Here is a 13,770-nt window from a genome sequence, read left to right as displayed (position 1 = left end):
TATCTATTCTCAGTAAGCATTCACCACTTGGGGTTATACTAAAATCTATGACTCTCATTTGAAGGGGCATATACTTTCAATAAATGCATTCTTTAACAAAATCAGAGAATGTTTTCATCTATGACTCAAATAAGTACTTTAATAAGCTGTTGTTGTTAAGTGCCATCGAGTCATAGAAGACTCATAGTGATATTATAAATGGAAGGCCTGAATAGTTGTACAAATTTCATAGTTTCTCCAAATTCATAGAGTTTTTTCTGGAGGAAAGCTATTTTGGAGACAAGTTATTTCAGAAGTGAATGCCACTCCTGCTTCCAAGCTTGTTTTAATCGGGGAGCTCCACCAAACACTGTCCACCATGGGTAACGGTTATCGCATTTGACACATCAGTGTCACAGTGGTTAGCATCACAGTAACCACAAGTTATCTCTGTACAGCAAATGGACAGACCAGTGTTTTACCACATAGAGAAATGTTTCACCAAAACCAATTAAAACCAGTCCTGAGGGCTGCAGACTAAAATCACTCACCTTGACTTGGTAGCATCATTTTCTATCCACCAGGCCCACAGAGCTCTCTCTATGTTGGTGGTGTTGTTGTTAATTGCCATCAAGTCATGGACAACTCATAGTGACCTAATGAATGAAAGACCTGAACACTTATGTAACTTTCATCATTTCTCATTAAGTATATTTATATGATTCTATTCACTGATCTTTAAAAAATATTTTACACATATTTGATAAAAATTACGTTGGGGAGATTTTCTTCCCAATGAACAAATCGTAAAGCAGTTTTGTGATGCCTATGAGCTCAGCAATGGTTCTTCTTTTTCTTTCTAAAATGTATTTTCTTACATTTCTATGTTTCTGCTGTGATTGTTTTTGATCTGGTTTCTCTGCTTCGTTTTCTTGAGATGGATCAATCTTTGTATCCTCAGGACTGAACACAGTGTCTAACATATAATAGGTACTCAATACCTTTTTTAAAAATAAATGAATGTGTGCCAGTGATGGCGTCCACTATTTTTCAAACTCATAGAAATTATTAGTTCTGTTCAATTTCACCTCCACTAGTCATGGAGCCAGAATTTACCATCTATCAAATCCATTTACTTCTTTCTGTGTTCAAAACTAAGGTAAATGATGTCTACAATTTAGGTAGAGGAGAAAGGTATAGAGAATGCCAATAGCCTACTTTCCAGGAGTTTCATGTTGATTTTCATATATAGCTGGCCCATTATAAAGAAAAAGTCCTCCACCTCTAAATAAGGAGATAGAAACCTTACCTCTAATGTGTTTCTTCTGGAAAACATATAGGCAGCTTGCTTTATTAGCAAGCATCTGAAATTTATACTTGGACAGTGTTTCCTATGGTTCTTGTTTTTATATGATTGTAAGCTGTGAGAAAGGAAAATTTATGATGTTATTTAGAATAACAAACAGGATTATACAAGTAAAAGAAGAAAGAAAAAAACCTTTAAGATTGAATACTGAAGACTAACTAAATACTATATTCAAAAAACAAAATATTATAATACTCTGCCTGATAAGTTTTTAGACACTTTCAAGGAAACTAGTAACTCATGAAAACTCAATGTACAAAGTAATCAGACTATTGTAATCTTTACTCTTTTCATGGCCACTTTTAAAAATTAGATTTCAAGTCTTCTCAATTTTTATTAGCTTTCTTAGACTTGAAGCTCTGCTGAACTTAAACATCACAGAGCTTAAAGGCTGAACCTGAGAAGATACTGTCCTGACTAAAAAATTATATATCCTGAGTGTTTTTTTTCTTAAGTCTCCACTGAATAAACAATGATTACTGTTCTTGAGATGTACTGTATAGTAAATCAATTTGTGTTTCTACATAAAAGATAAGAATTCTGTAACTAAATTTCCACTTTTTCTAATGTCTAATAATAATATTTATTGAGGATGAGTAGGTGTTAGGGACTTTTCTGAAGACTAGTGAGGTATAGAGTGGATTGTTAACTAAAAACTGGCTGTTCAAATCCACCTGAAACTCCATGTTCGAAAGATGAGCAATCTTATTCCATCCAGATTTGCATCTAGGAGATATGACGGTGGATTGCTGTGAGTCAAAAACAACTCACTGACAGCAGGCTAGTTTTCTTTATTTATTTTTATTTTTGTTTTGTATTTGTTTCTTTTGTTTTGTTTTTCAGTTGTTATTGTTGTTGTCGTGTGCCATTGAGTCACCTGCAACTCATAGCAACCCTATGTACAACAGCTTTGAACCCTGCCCTATCATGAGCCAGTCTCACTGACTCCGATACATTTAATAACATTACCCCACCTATGGTGTCAGTTCATCTCATCCAGGGTCTTCCTCTCCTCTGCTGTCCTTTCATCCTTCCAAACATGATGTCCTTCTCCGAGGATTGGTCCCTTCTGGCCACATGCCCAAAGTATGTGAGACAGAGCTTCAGAAACTTAGCTCCAAGGAAAAATTTGGTTTCACTCTTTCCAAGACAGAACTATTTGTTCTCCTGGCAGTCCATGTTAAATATTCAATACTTTTCTCTAGCACCATAACTTAAAAACATTAATTTTTTTTCTATCATCTGTAGTCATTGTCCAGCTCTTTGATTCATAGCATGTAATTGCAAAGGTGTTGTAATTCTTGCTACTTTACAATTGTTCATTTATAAAGAGCAACTTCTTGAAATATGGAGAAAAGTCTTATTATTCCTATTTTGCAGAAAATGAATATAAATATAACTTCTAAGAAGATTAAGTAAAATGACTTAGGTTATTCAGTAAGCAGATAGGGGACATCATGAGTAGCCATACCCAAAGAACTCTCTAATACTTCTCAGAGTTAAAGGCCTAAAGTAAGAGAGATGCTTTTAGTCAGAAACACCAGATTCTGTCCTGACTGTATCATAACTATTTCTGACTTAAATAGTAAACTGTTGTTTCCTTTATAAACTCCATAATTGTATAAAAAAAAAAGAAAGGAAATAACTAAAAGGACTGATCAATTTAATATTTTAAATCACTCTGTTAGTGTAGTGGTACTGAGCAATGCTGTCAGCCCTAAAGCAGTTGGTTCAAATTCACCAGCTACTCTGCAGCAGGAGAAAGATAAGATGGACAAACTGCTCTCATGTGAGCTTTTGTTGCTGTGTGCCATAAGGTCATGACTGACCAGTAGCTGACCCTCCGGAGGGTTATTAGAGACAGTACATTCAGGTCCGTTAGTCAAGATTATTATCTCCTAGTTGTTGAGGGGAACTCTAAGGGTGTAGTCCATAGAGAATTGCAAGGATGATTCAAAGGCTCAGACTTTTTGATGATAAAGTTCAGACATTCTTGTCGTTTGAATCCACCAGCTACTCCAAGGGAATAAAGATGTGTGATTTATAACTTCTGAAAACCTGCTAGAGGAACCTGCTGAAAGGCCAGCTATGAGTCAATTCTAATTCAACACCATATAACAACAACAGATGACAATGAGTGAGATCTAACAAAAAAGGGTGGGGAGGGATAATATACTGAAGGTTACGGTTTTTGAGCATCATCAGAAGATCTCATATTGTTTTGGTAAGCAAAGTTGTGTCAATTATATGTTATAAATTATTTATTTATTATTTATTTGCTTAGCATACAAACTGAAACTCATTGCCACTGTTGAATTGGAACAGACTAATAACTGACCTACAAAGTTTGTGAATCACACGGAAGAAGTTTGTTCATCTTTCTCCAGAGCTGCTGGTCAATGCCAACAACCAGAGAGGCCTCACCTTTGAGAGAGCAGTGCACCACCTTACAGACTAACTCAGTAGAACTCTCCCTGATGCAAAAGAAGATTGATATTAGGCTACTAATATGAAGGTTGGTGGTTCAAGTCCACAAGTGGGAGTTGGAGGGACTGTCTCCTGCAAAGATTTACAACCTTAAAAATTCAATTCAACTGAACTTCACTTGGTGGCAGGAGTATTGGTTTTGAGCCAGTAGTAGTCTGCAGAAGGTAGTGCTGCTAACTGAGATGCTATAAATTACAGATGAACTCTATTAGTGACTCCATGGGAGAAAGATAGGAAATCTTCTTCCATGCTGTTTACCACCTCTTGAAAACTCACTGGAAAGTCAGCTATGAGTCTGTTCTGAACCAGTAACAATGAAGTTCACAGATTGAAAAGTTAAGATGACCTACAACACAGATACATGGTTTCCCTAATTTCCACAACTTTAAACCATGCAGTATGCGCTTATCATGGTGTTCTGACAACGGCTTCCTAAACTATACACACTTTCTAAAGGAGAACCATTAAGTGTTCAGAATTTCCAATTTTTTCAAATTTATCCAGAAGTTATTGATCCACACAATTGAATGCATTGTAATAATAAATAAGATACAAATAAATATCTTTCTTGTATGGTCTACTTTCAGGTATGATCAGTATTAATGTTCCTTGTTTCATGGCCTTTTCTAATTCCAAATTGAATTTCTGGTAGCAGCTTGTGTATATATACTACTCTGGCCATTTTCTATCTTCAGAAAGAGTTTACTTGTATATAAGATAGTAACATTCTTCAGTAATAATACCATCTTGTTTATTATCCTTCTTTTGAATGGGTACAAATATAAGTACCTGTCTTCCAAACCTCTCTTATATTAGTGAGCATGTCCAGAAATGCATTTGTTTGTTAAAAATGCCAACTGATCCACACCTTACTTCATATACAAAAACCACCTCAAGGTGGATCATGGACTTAGGACTGAAACCAAGGACCATAAACTTAATTAAAGAAAAGCTAGGAACAACGCTAGAAGTCCTAATCCACAACATAAACTGTCTTCCAAGTATCCTGACAAATTTACAACCAGGAGAAGATAAAGTAGATGAATAGGGTTTTCTAAGAATCAATTCCCTTTGCATATCCAAAAACTTTTCCGATAGGGTAAAAAAAGGAAGCCACCGATTAGGAAAAAGTATTTGGTAATGACATATCAGATAAGGTATTTTATCCAGAATTTATAAAATACTTGATCACCACAACAAGAAAAAGGTAAATATTCCAGTTGAAAAATGGGCACAGGAGATGAACAGACACTACACCAAAGAAGACATTCAGATGGCTAACAAGTGCATGAAGAAGTGTTTAAAATCCCTAGGTCTAAGAGAGATGCAACATAAAACAACTCTGAGATATCACCTCACCCCAGTCAGAATAGCAAAATATAACAGAACAGCAAGCAACAAATGCTGGTGAGGTTGTGGCGAAACTGGAACCCTTATTCACTATTGGTGGGAGTGTAAAATGGTGCAACCACTGTGGAAGGCATTATGGCGCTTTCTCAAAAATTGCAAATAGAGATACCATTTGACCCAGCAATTCCACTACTGGAAATATAACTCAAGGAGACCATAACTGACATCCAAGCAGATATATGCACACCCATGTTTATCGCGACTTTGTTCACAATAGCAAGAAGTTGGAAACAACCTAAGTACCCATCAACAAACAAATGGATAGAGAAGCTGTGGTATATTCACACAATGGAATACTATGCTGCATTGAAAACCAAGGAACTCATCCAATGTTATTCAAAATGGGTGAGCCTGGAGGACATTATGCTGAGTGACGTATCTCAGTCGCAAAAGGACAAATATTGCATGGTGCCACTGAGGTAAAATGGGACTGATATCAGGCAATAGTGTTATAAAAAGCCAGTTGTAATAAAGGAAGAAATTGGAAAAATAAAATAAAAACAAATTGAAGGTGCACTGGAAGCACTGGCAAAACATTAGGTTCTTGTAATCAATGGGATACTAATTGGCATGTTTCAATTAACAGATGTAGCCTTGGATGTACCCACTAGTGTATGCCAGGATATTTGGAAAATAGTTACCTGACCAACTAACTGGAAGAGATATATATGCAAAGTGATACAGTGAAATATGGAAGTTAACAAACAATACCATTAATATCATTTGAAAGTAAATTATTACTGAAGATCATATAAAAATGGCAAGAATAGTGCACTGACAGAGAACTGTCAAAAGTTCAAGCTGTGTTTAGGAGAGGCTCTTGTACTAGGGATATCACTGATGATGTCAAATGGATCTCGGTGAAACGCAGGTAATAGCAGAAGAATGTCTATCTATGTTTTATTGAGTTTGCAAAGGTATTTGACATGTGGATCATAGTAAACTATTGTTAATATTGAGAAGAATGAGAATACAAGAACATTTAATTATGCACATATGAAACTTATATCTAGACCAAGGAGTTGTTCAAATGGTGGAAGAGAACACTGTATAGTTTAACATTAAGAAAGATATGTCAGGGCTGTATATTTCTTTGATATTAAAATTTTATGCTGAACAAATCATTCAATTCAACTACATGAAGACGAATTAGGATCTGGGGAGGAGTCATCAACAATCTGTATGATGCAGATGACACAGATTTACACAGTGATTGCAACACTGAGTTAAAATATGGTAGAGATGGTGAGAATTGCTCAAGACAAAACAAGTTTCAGACTAGTTGCTCATAAGATCTCTATGAGTTGTACTCTATTTAATGGAACAGAACAACAACAACAACAGATTTATCTCGTTGTTGTTTTTGTGTATCAAAGATTCAAAACTGAGCCATAGCTGACACTCCAGTGGGTTTTCAAAGGCAGATAATTGCACAGGAGGAGATTGTCCATATTTCTCCTGCAGAGTAAGTGGTATCCTCGGACCACATGCCTTCAGGACTGCACAGCAGCCTCTTGCCAGAGGCCACCAGAGCTCCCTACTTTATCTCATATGAGGTATTTAGCCATTCACTTATTTACTAGAGAGAAAAGTGCTAGAAGAAATGGCTAAGACATGTATCTACTATAACAAAACAAAACAAAAAGACGTTTTGTGATTAAAGTCTACCTAGAAGAGCTTGAAAGAATAGTTTGGTCATTTACCTTAGAAAAACCAGTCACTGAAAACCATGGAGTACAACTTAAACACATATGTAAAAACTGTGAGTAGACATAAATAACAAACTCACACATACAAATAAAACCAAACCCAAATAAAAATCAAAGCCGCTGCAGTGAATTAACTCCAAGGCATAACAACCATTTGTTACAGAGTAGAATGAAGATCTGATAAGCTGTGAAGGATAAAAGAATATCATCCATGAAGAATTCAAAGATCATTAAAACAGAGGAGGAAGAAAAGACTGAGGTGGACTTCAGAAGAGACTCTGGTTATTGCCCTAGAGCACCAAGAAGCCAAAGAAACTGGGAGAAATAAAAAAAGTTAAGAAGCTGAACAGAAAATTTCAAAGGCGGCATGGGAAGACAAAGCAAAGTATTACAATGAAATGTGCAAAGAGATGGAGTCAGAAAATTAAAAGGCCCAAACTTGATAGGCATTTCTTAACCTGGAGGAACTGAAGAACACATTGAACCCTCAAGTTTAGAAACTTAAGGATATTATGGCAGAATATTAAATGAGGCAGGAATAATAAAAAGGGGAAGGAAGGAGTATGCAGAGTCACTATATAAAAAAAAATTGGCTGACACAGAAGAATTTAATGACAAAAAAACATATGATGAAGAGGTAATTTTGATAAAGGAGGAAGTTCAAGCTGCTTTGAACCAACTGGCAAAAAAATAAGGCTCCAGGAATTGACAGCACGTCAAATGACATATTTCAGCAAATAGATGCTGCCCTGGATGAGCTCACTGGGTTGTGTCAAGAAATCTGGGGGACCAGGCCAGCTGACTGGAAGAGATTCATATTTATTTGTATTCCGAAAAAAAAGGTAATACAACAGTGTGGCAATTATCAAATAGTGTTACTAATACCACACACGAGCAAAATCCTGCGAATATTATCCAAACATGACTGGGTTAGTACATTAACAGAGAACTACCAGAAAAAGAAACTTGGTTTAGAAGAGGCCATGGCACTAGAGACATTATCACCAACATCAGATAAATATTGGCCGAAAGCAAAGAGTACCAGAGGAATGTCTATCTGTGTGTGCTTCATCAACTGCCTAGATCATAACAAATTGTGACTGACTATGAGAAGAACGGGAATCCCAGAACATATATTGTACTCATGTGAAATCTATACTTGGACCAGGAGGCAGTCATCAGAAAAGAGCAAGAAAACATTGCATGGTTCAAAATCAGGAAAGGAGTGGGTCAGGGATGTATCCTGTCTCCACATCTTTTCAATCTATATGTGAAACAGATAATTCAAGAGGCTAAACTTTATGATGAGGAGTGCATGGTCAGGATTGGGAAAAGATTCATTAACAACATACATTAGTCAGGTGATACAATCTTGATTGCCGAAACTGAGGATGACCTGAAATATTTTCTGCAGAACGTCAAGGACTGTAGTCTTTGACATGGATTGAGACTCAATAACAACAAAACAAAGATTCTCACCACTGGGCCAACTGGCAGCACCATGACAGATGGAGAAAAGATTAATGTTGTTAATAATTTCAGCTTGTTTGACTCCACAAATAACACTGTTGGCACCAGCCAGTCAGAAAATCACAAGTTGAATCACACTGGAGAAGTCTGCTGTAAGGGACCTCTGCAAAGTACTGAAGAGTAATGATGTTAGTTTAGAGACTAAGGTATGCCTGATTGAGGCCATGGTCTTTGCAATTACTTGCTATGCATCAGAAAGCTGGACAGTGACCAGGGATAATAGAGCAATTGATACTTTTGAGATATAGTGCTGGAGAAGAGTTTACATACCATGGACTTCCAGGAGGACTAAAAGGTCTGTCTTGGAGTGGGTGAAATCAAGTTTCTTCTTCGAAGCTAGGATTTTTTTACTCTGTCTTACATAATCTGGGCACATGCCCAAGAGGGGCCAGTGCTTGGAGAAAAGATAATTCTTGGAAAAGTGGAAGGACAGTGCAAGAAAGGAAGACCCTGGTTGAGATGGATTGACATGGTAACTGGGACAATGGAACTAGGTGTATTGGAGTTGGTGATACAGGCTCAGAAAAGGGCAGGGTTGAGAGCTGCTGTACATAGGGCATGAGTACACAGGCAACTCGACAGGACAAAACAAAACAGAACTGTCTCAGAAGGATTGCAATCCTTTAATCTCTATAGTCTTTAGGACAATGTCATCTGTCCACTTTGTTTTTTCAAAAAAGTAATTGTTGCTGTTAGTGAATGTTGTTTTTGTCCCAACATGACAATCTCACTTTAAAGAAAACACGATGTTACCTACACCTGTGTCATTTCCTATGATTATTGATATGTTCAAGTCCATTGCTCTGCCTTGTAGTTTGTTTCAGTGTCTTCCAATCTACAAGCTCAACTTGCAGCTTTGCATTAGGCAGTATTGTTTTGTGATCAGAGAGTTTTCTCCAGTTGATTTTTTTCAAGTTTGGTTATAAAAACTTTTCTTAGAATGTTTTCATTTTGAAGCTCTGCTCAAACTTCTGTGCCATAAATAATTCTACTAGCATTTGTAACTTTGATAGCTGTGTGACATAGAAATAATGTAACTTCCAGCTACACCGAAGCATGCTACCTTAATAGATACAACATAAAGATAAACTGAGAGAGTAGTGATGTACTGAAATATTAGATATATATGTTGTCATTGTTGTTGATTGCCTTTGAGTCGAGCATGACTCATAGTAACCCTATGAACAAAAGACCTGAAGCCTTTCTATAACTATCAAGGTTTCTCCAAGTTCATAGGGTTTCCAGAGGCATATGGTTTAGGAGGTGGATGCCACTCCTGCTTTCAAAGCTATCCTAAAACTGGGAGCTCCTCCAAACACTGTCCACCATGGGCAACCATTATGGCATTTGAAACCTCAAAGGCACAAGGTTCAGTGTCGCAGTAAACCTAGATTGCCTCAGCACAGCAAATTGACAGAAGAGTGCTCTATAATTTAGAATAATGTTCCTCCAAAATATAGTAACAAAGGATTAAAATATAATCCCTAGGCCCCAACTTCTAAATACAAGGGCCTTCCAGAAGGTCTAAACAAGAGGCTTAAACAAAATAAACCAAAACCAAAACCCAAACATTCAACACCAACCCTCAACCAAAACCAAGAGAGCCCATCTTACAAAGTTCAGCTGCTTCAGTTGAAGGCACATGTGTGTAGCGATTGGCTTTAAAAGATCAGTTCTTTTTGTGTTGGATGAAGGGCGGCTGTGGACTGTTTGGTTGGTAATGAGTGTCTGAAATGAACATTCTTCTAAGTGGTAAAGCACTATTCTGTCATTTTTCTGTTCTGAGGTAACTTGGGGTTTCTGTGATATAGAACAGTGTGCCACTGGTGTATCAAATGCCATAATAGTTACACATGGTTGGCAGTGTTTGGTAGAGCTCACAGAGTAAGACAGGCTTGGGAGCAGGAGTGGCATCTACTCCCTAGTTCCTACTAAACGTGCCTCTGTAAACTATATGAACTTAGAGAAAGGACAATAGTTATAGAACAGGGTTAAGCTCTTTTGTTAACAAGGTTGCTACTCTATTCTCTTCAGATAAAAAAAAAATAAATACAGATCAAACAAATCTAGTCTTTGAGATTTATATTTTTCACTTCCTTAATACCCTTGAGATTCATTTAAGCTGTTGTTTGCATCAGTAAATAGATATAGATCATTCCTTTCTCTTTTTTTTAGCAGAATTCTATGATGAGGTATTTTTCACAATTTGTTTATTTATTCACATATTGTAGGGTTTCTAGGTCATTTCAATTCTGATTTATAGGAACCTTATAGAACAGATTAAAACTATTCTATGATGTTTCCTAAAGTCCCTAAATTTTTAAGGAAGCAGAATGCCACATCAATCAAGTTTGTAGTGGATGGTGGAGTCAAAATACTGAACTTTTAATTAGCAACTGAATGTTGCCACTTTACCATCAATGTTCAATACTAAATTTTTATAGTATTTTGTAACTATTAGTTTTCAAGTTTTTAAGATAAATTTCTGAGTGTAATTGCTCTATAGTACTGTACTGTAATTGCATGTTTTGTTTTATATTAATTAAAACCTTAAAATCATCACCATCAAATTGTATCCAATTAATGCTGTTGTTGAATAGAAGCTGATTCATAGCTTGCCTTCCAGTGCATTTTCATAAGCAGTAAATTCATGGGAGTGGATTGTTCATCTTCCTGCAGAGCACTCAATGGATTCAATCTATGTACCTTTGTGTTTGTAGCAGCAAAATTCCTTACCACTAAGCCACCGGATCTCCCATAAATGGGTTTCTAAAACTTTAAATTTTATAAGAGGGGATATCTTTCTTTCACAGAGTCACTCACAAACTTCAACTCCTATAACAGTGTGTCCTTTGAGTTAGCAGCAACTCCTACAGGCTGACTATGCTAACAGAGCTCTATTCAGCCTTATCAGAACTTTCCAAATAATTGTCTATGAATAACTATATATTCTCCCTCATCACTATCTTGTTCTTGTTGTCGAGTCAACTTCTAGTCAAAGTGACTCTATGTACAATAGCTCTGAACCTTCTCTATCTTGAAGCCAGTTTCATTGTCTCTGATACACCTACTCCATTAACCAAGTCACTGAGTCAATCAATCTTATCCATGGTTTTCCTCTCTTTTTCTTTTCTTGTGCCCTTCCAAGCATGATGTCTCTCTCCAAGGACTGGTTTCTCCTTGCAACACGCCCTAAGTATGCCATTCAGAGCTGCAAAATTTTTGCCTCTAAAGAGCAGCCTGGTTTCACCCTCTCCAGGACAGACCTGTTTCTTCTCTCATTAGTTTACTGATATAATTTCTTTGCATCATTGTCAAATGATGTTTACACTCTTTGTTAGTCTTTTTGTTTTGGTATTTATTGCAGTTGATTAGTTTGATTGAATCAGGATACACACACACACACACACACACACACACACATTCTCCTTTTTTTTTTCTCATTGTCTACTTTCATCAACACTATTTTGGCCTAGTGCTAGCTAAGGTGGCATGCTGTCAACCAAGAGACATGTGATTTGAATCCATCAGCTGCTCTGCATGGGAAAGATTAGCAAGCATTCTTTTCGTGCATGATTGATAACCTCAAAAACTTACTAGACGGTCATCTGTAAGTTGTATTCAACTTAACAGCATAAAATAATAACAACAACATTTGTTTAAATCCTATATTCCATTAAATTGCTTTTCAACCTTTGTCAAAAATTATTCAAGCATATTTCTGTGAGGTTTTTTTTGTATCCTTCGTTGTCATCTATTTCTTTTTAGGTCTAAATTAAAATTAAATTATAATTAATCATTAAGAAATCTAATTTTCATAAACTATATAGAATTTGGTTAATATATTTCTTTTGAAATGCATTGAATTAAAATATAGTGTTCAATAATTACAAAGTGGGGGGAAACATGGAAAGAGTTTTCACAGAGGAAAATATTTGGATGGCCAAAAGACACATGTAGAAATGTTTCAGATTACTGGCAATAAGAGAGATGCAAATCAAAACCACATGAGATGCCATCTCATTCCAGGAGCAGTGGCAAAGTATAACAGGACAGCAAGTAATAAATAAATATTGTTGTGGATGTGGAGAGATAGCAACTCTTACACCTTGTTGGTGGGATTATAAAATGGTACAACCACTCTGGAAGAAGTTTGGCATTTCCTCAAAAAACTGAATATAGAAATCTCATATGACCCAGCCATTCCACTGCTTGAACTATGCCCTGAAAAAATTAGAAGTGAGACACAAAAGGAGATGTGTACACCAATGTTAATAACAGTATTATTCACCACGGCAAGAAAAAAGGAACAACCCAAATGTCCAACCACAGTTGAACAGATTGAAAAAATATAGTACAGTGACAACAATGGAATACTATGCAGCATGCAGGAACAATGATATTTTTCAAAATTACTACTTAGCTTGGGAAGGACTGAAGTACATTATACTAAAAGAACTAACTCAAAAAAAAAAAAAAAAAAAAAAAGAACTAACTCAATCCCATAAGAACAAATACTGTGTAAGACCATTATTGTAGACAAGGGAAGGTTAATCATAGGATCTCACAATTGAATGGATGGAGGGAGAAGAGGGTGAAAGAAATGGGAAGGATCCAATGTGAAAAACAATGTACATAAATTTTGCAAATAAACCAGTATTATATATATATATATATATATATATATATATATATTTCAAAGTAAATTACATAATGCATTTCTTGATTTTCTTATAAAATCTAAAGGGAGCTCAGGTGACCTAATGGCAAGAAGCAGCACTGCAATCTCAAAGGCATGTTGTCTTAGGCCACCAGCCTAAATGAAGAAAGTTTATCTTTATGAAAATTTGGGAAAGTAAATATGCTTCATTAACATTTTATTGACATAATTATTGTACCTACTTTCCAATTAAAATATCATAAATAGAAAATATTATATATATATATAAATATTCAAGCATGCGTAAAAAATAAGTTCTAAGCTAACAAAAGCTTGTAACTAATGCTTTAAACATCTAACAACTCATAACCAAACCCACTACTGTTTAATCAATTCTGATCTATAGTTCCCTGTATTAATTTCTGAGGCTGTAAAACCTTATGAAAGAAAACTATCTGTTGTTTTCCCATGAGTCTTATTGGTGGATTTCAACTGTCATTCTGTCAGCCAATACGGAACCCATTATAGTACCAGAATTCCTTGTGTTGTAAACATAATATTTACAATATTTGTGTATCTTTAGTGTCTCTAAAACCTTTCCACATTTTTCCCATAATTTTTGTAAAGCA

Source organism: Elephantulus edwardii, unplaced genomic scaffold (genome assembly GCF_000299155.1).
Source record: "Elephantulus edwardii isolate Elephantulus edwardi_28Jun2011 unplaced genomic scaffold, EleEdw1.0 scaffold00253, whole genome shotgun sequence".
Classification (NCBI taxonomy): Eukaryota; Metazoa; Chordata; class Mammalia; order Macroscelidea; family Macroscelididae; genus Elephantulus; species Elephantulus edwardii.
Note: the sequence above shows the minus strand (reverse complement) of the source record.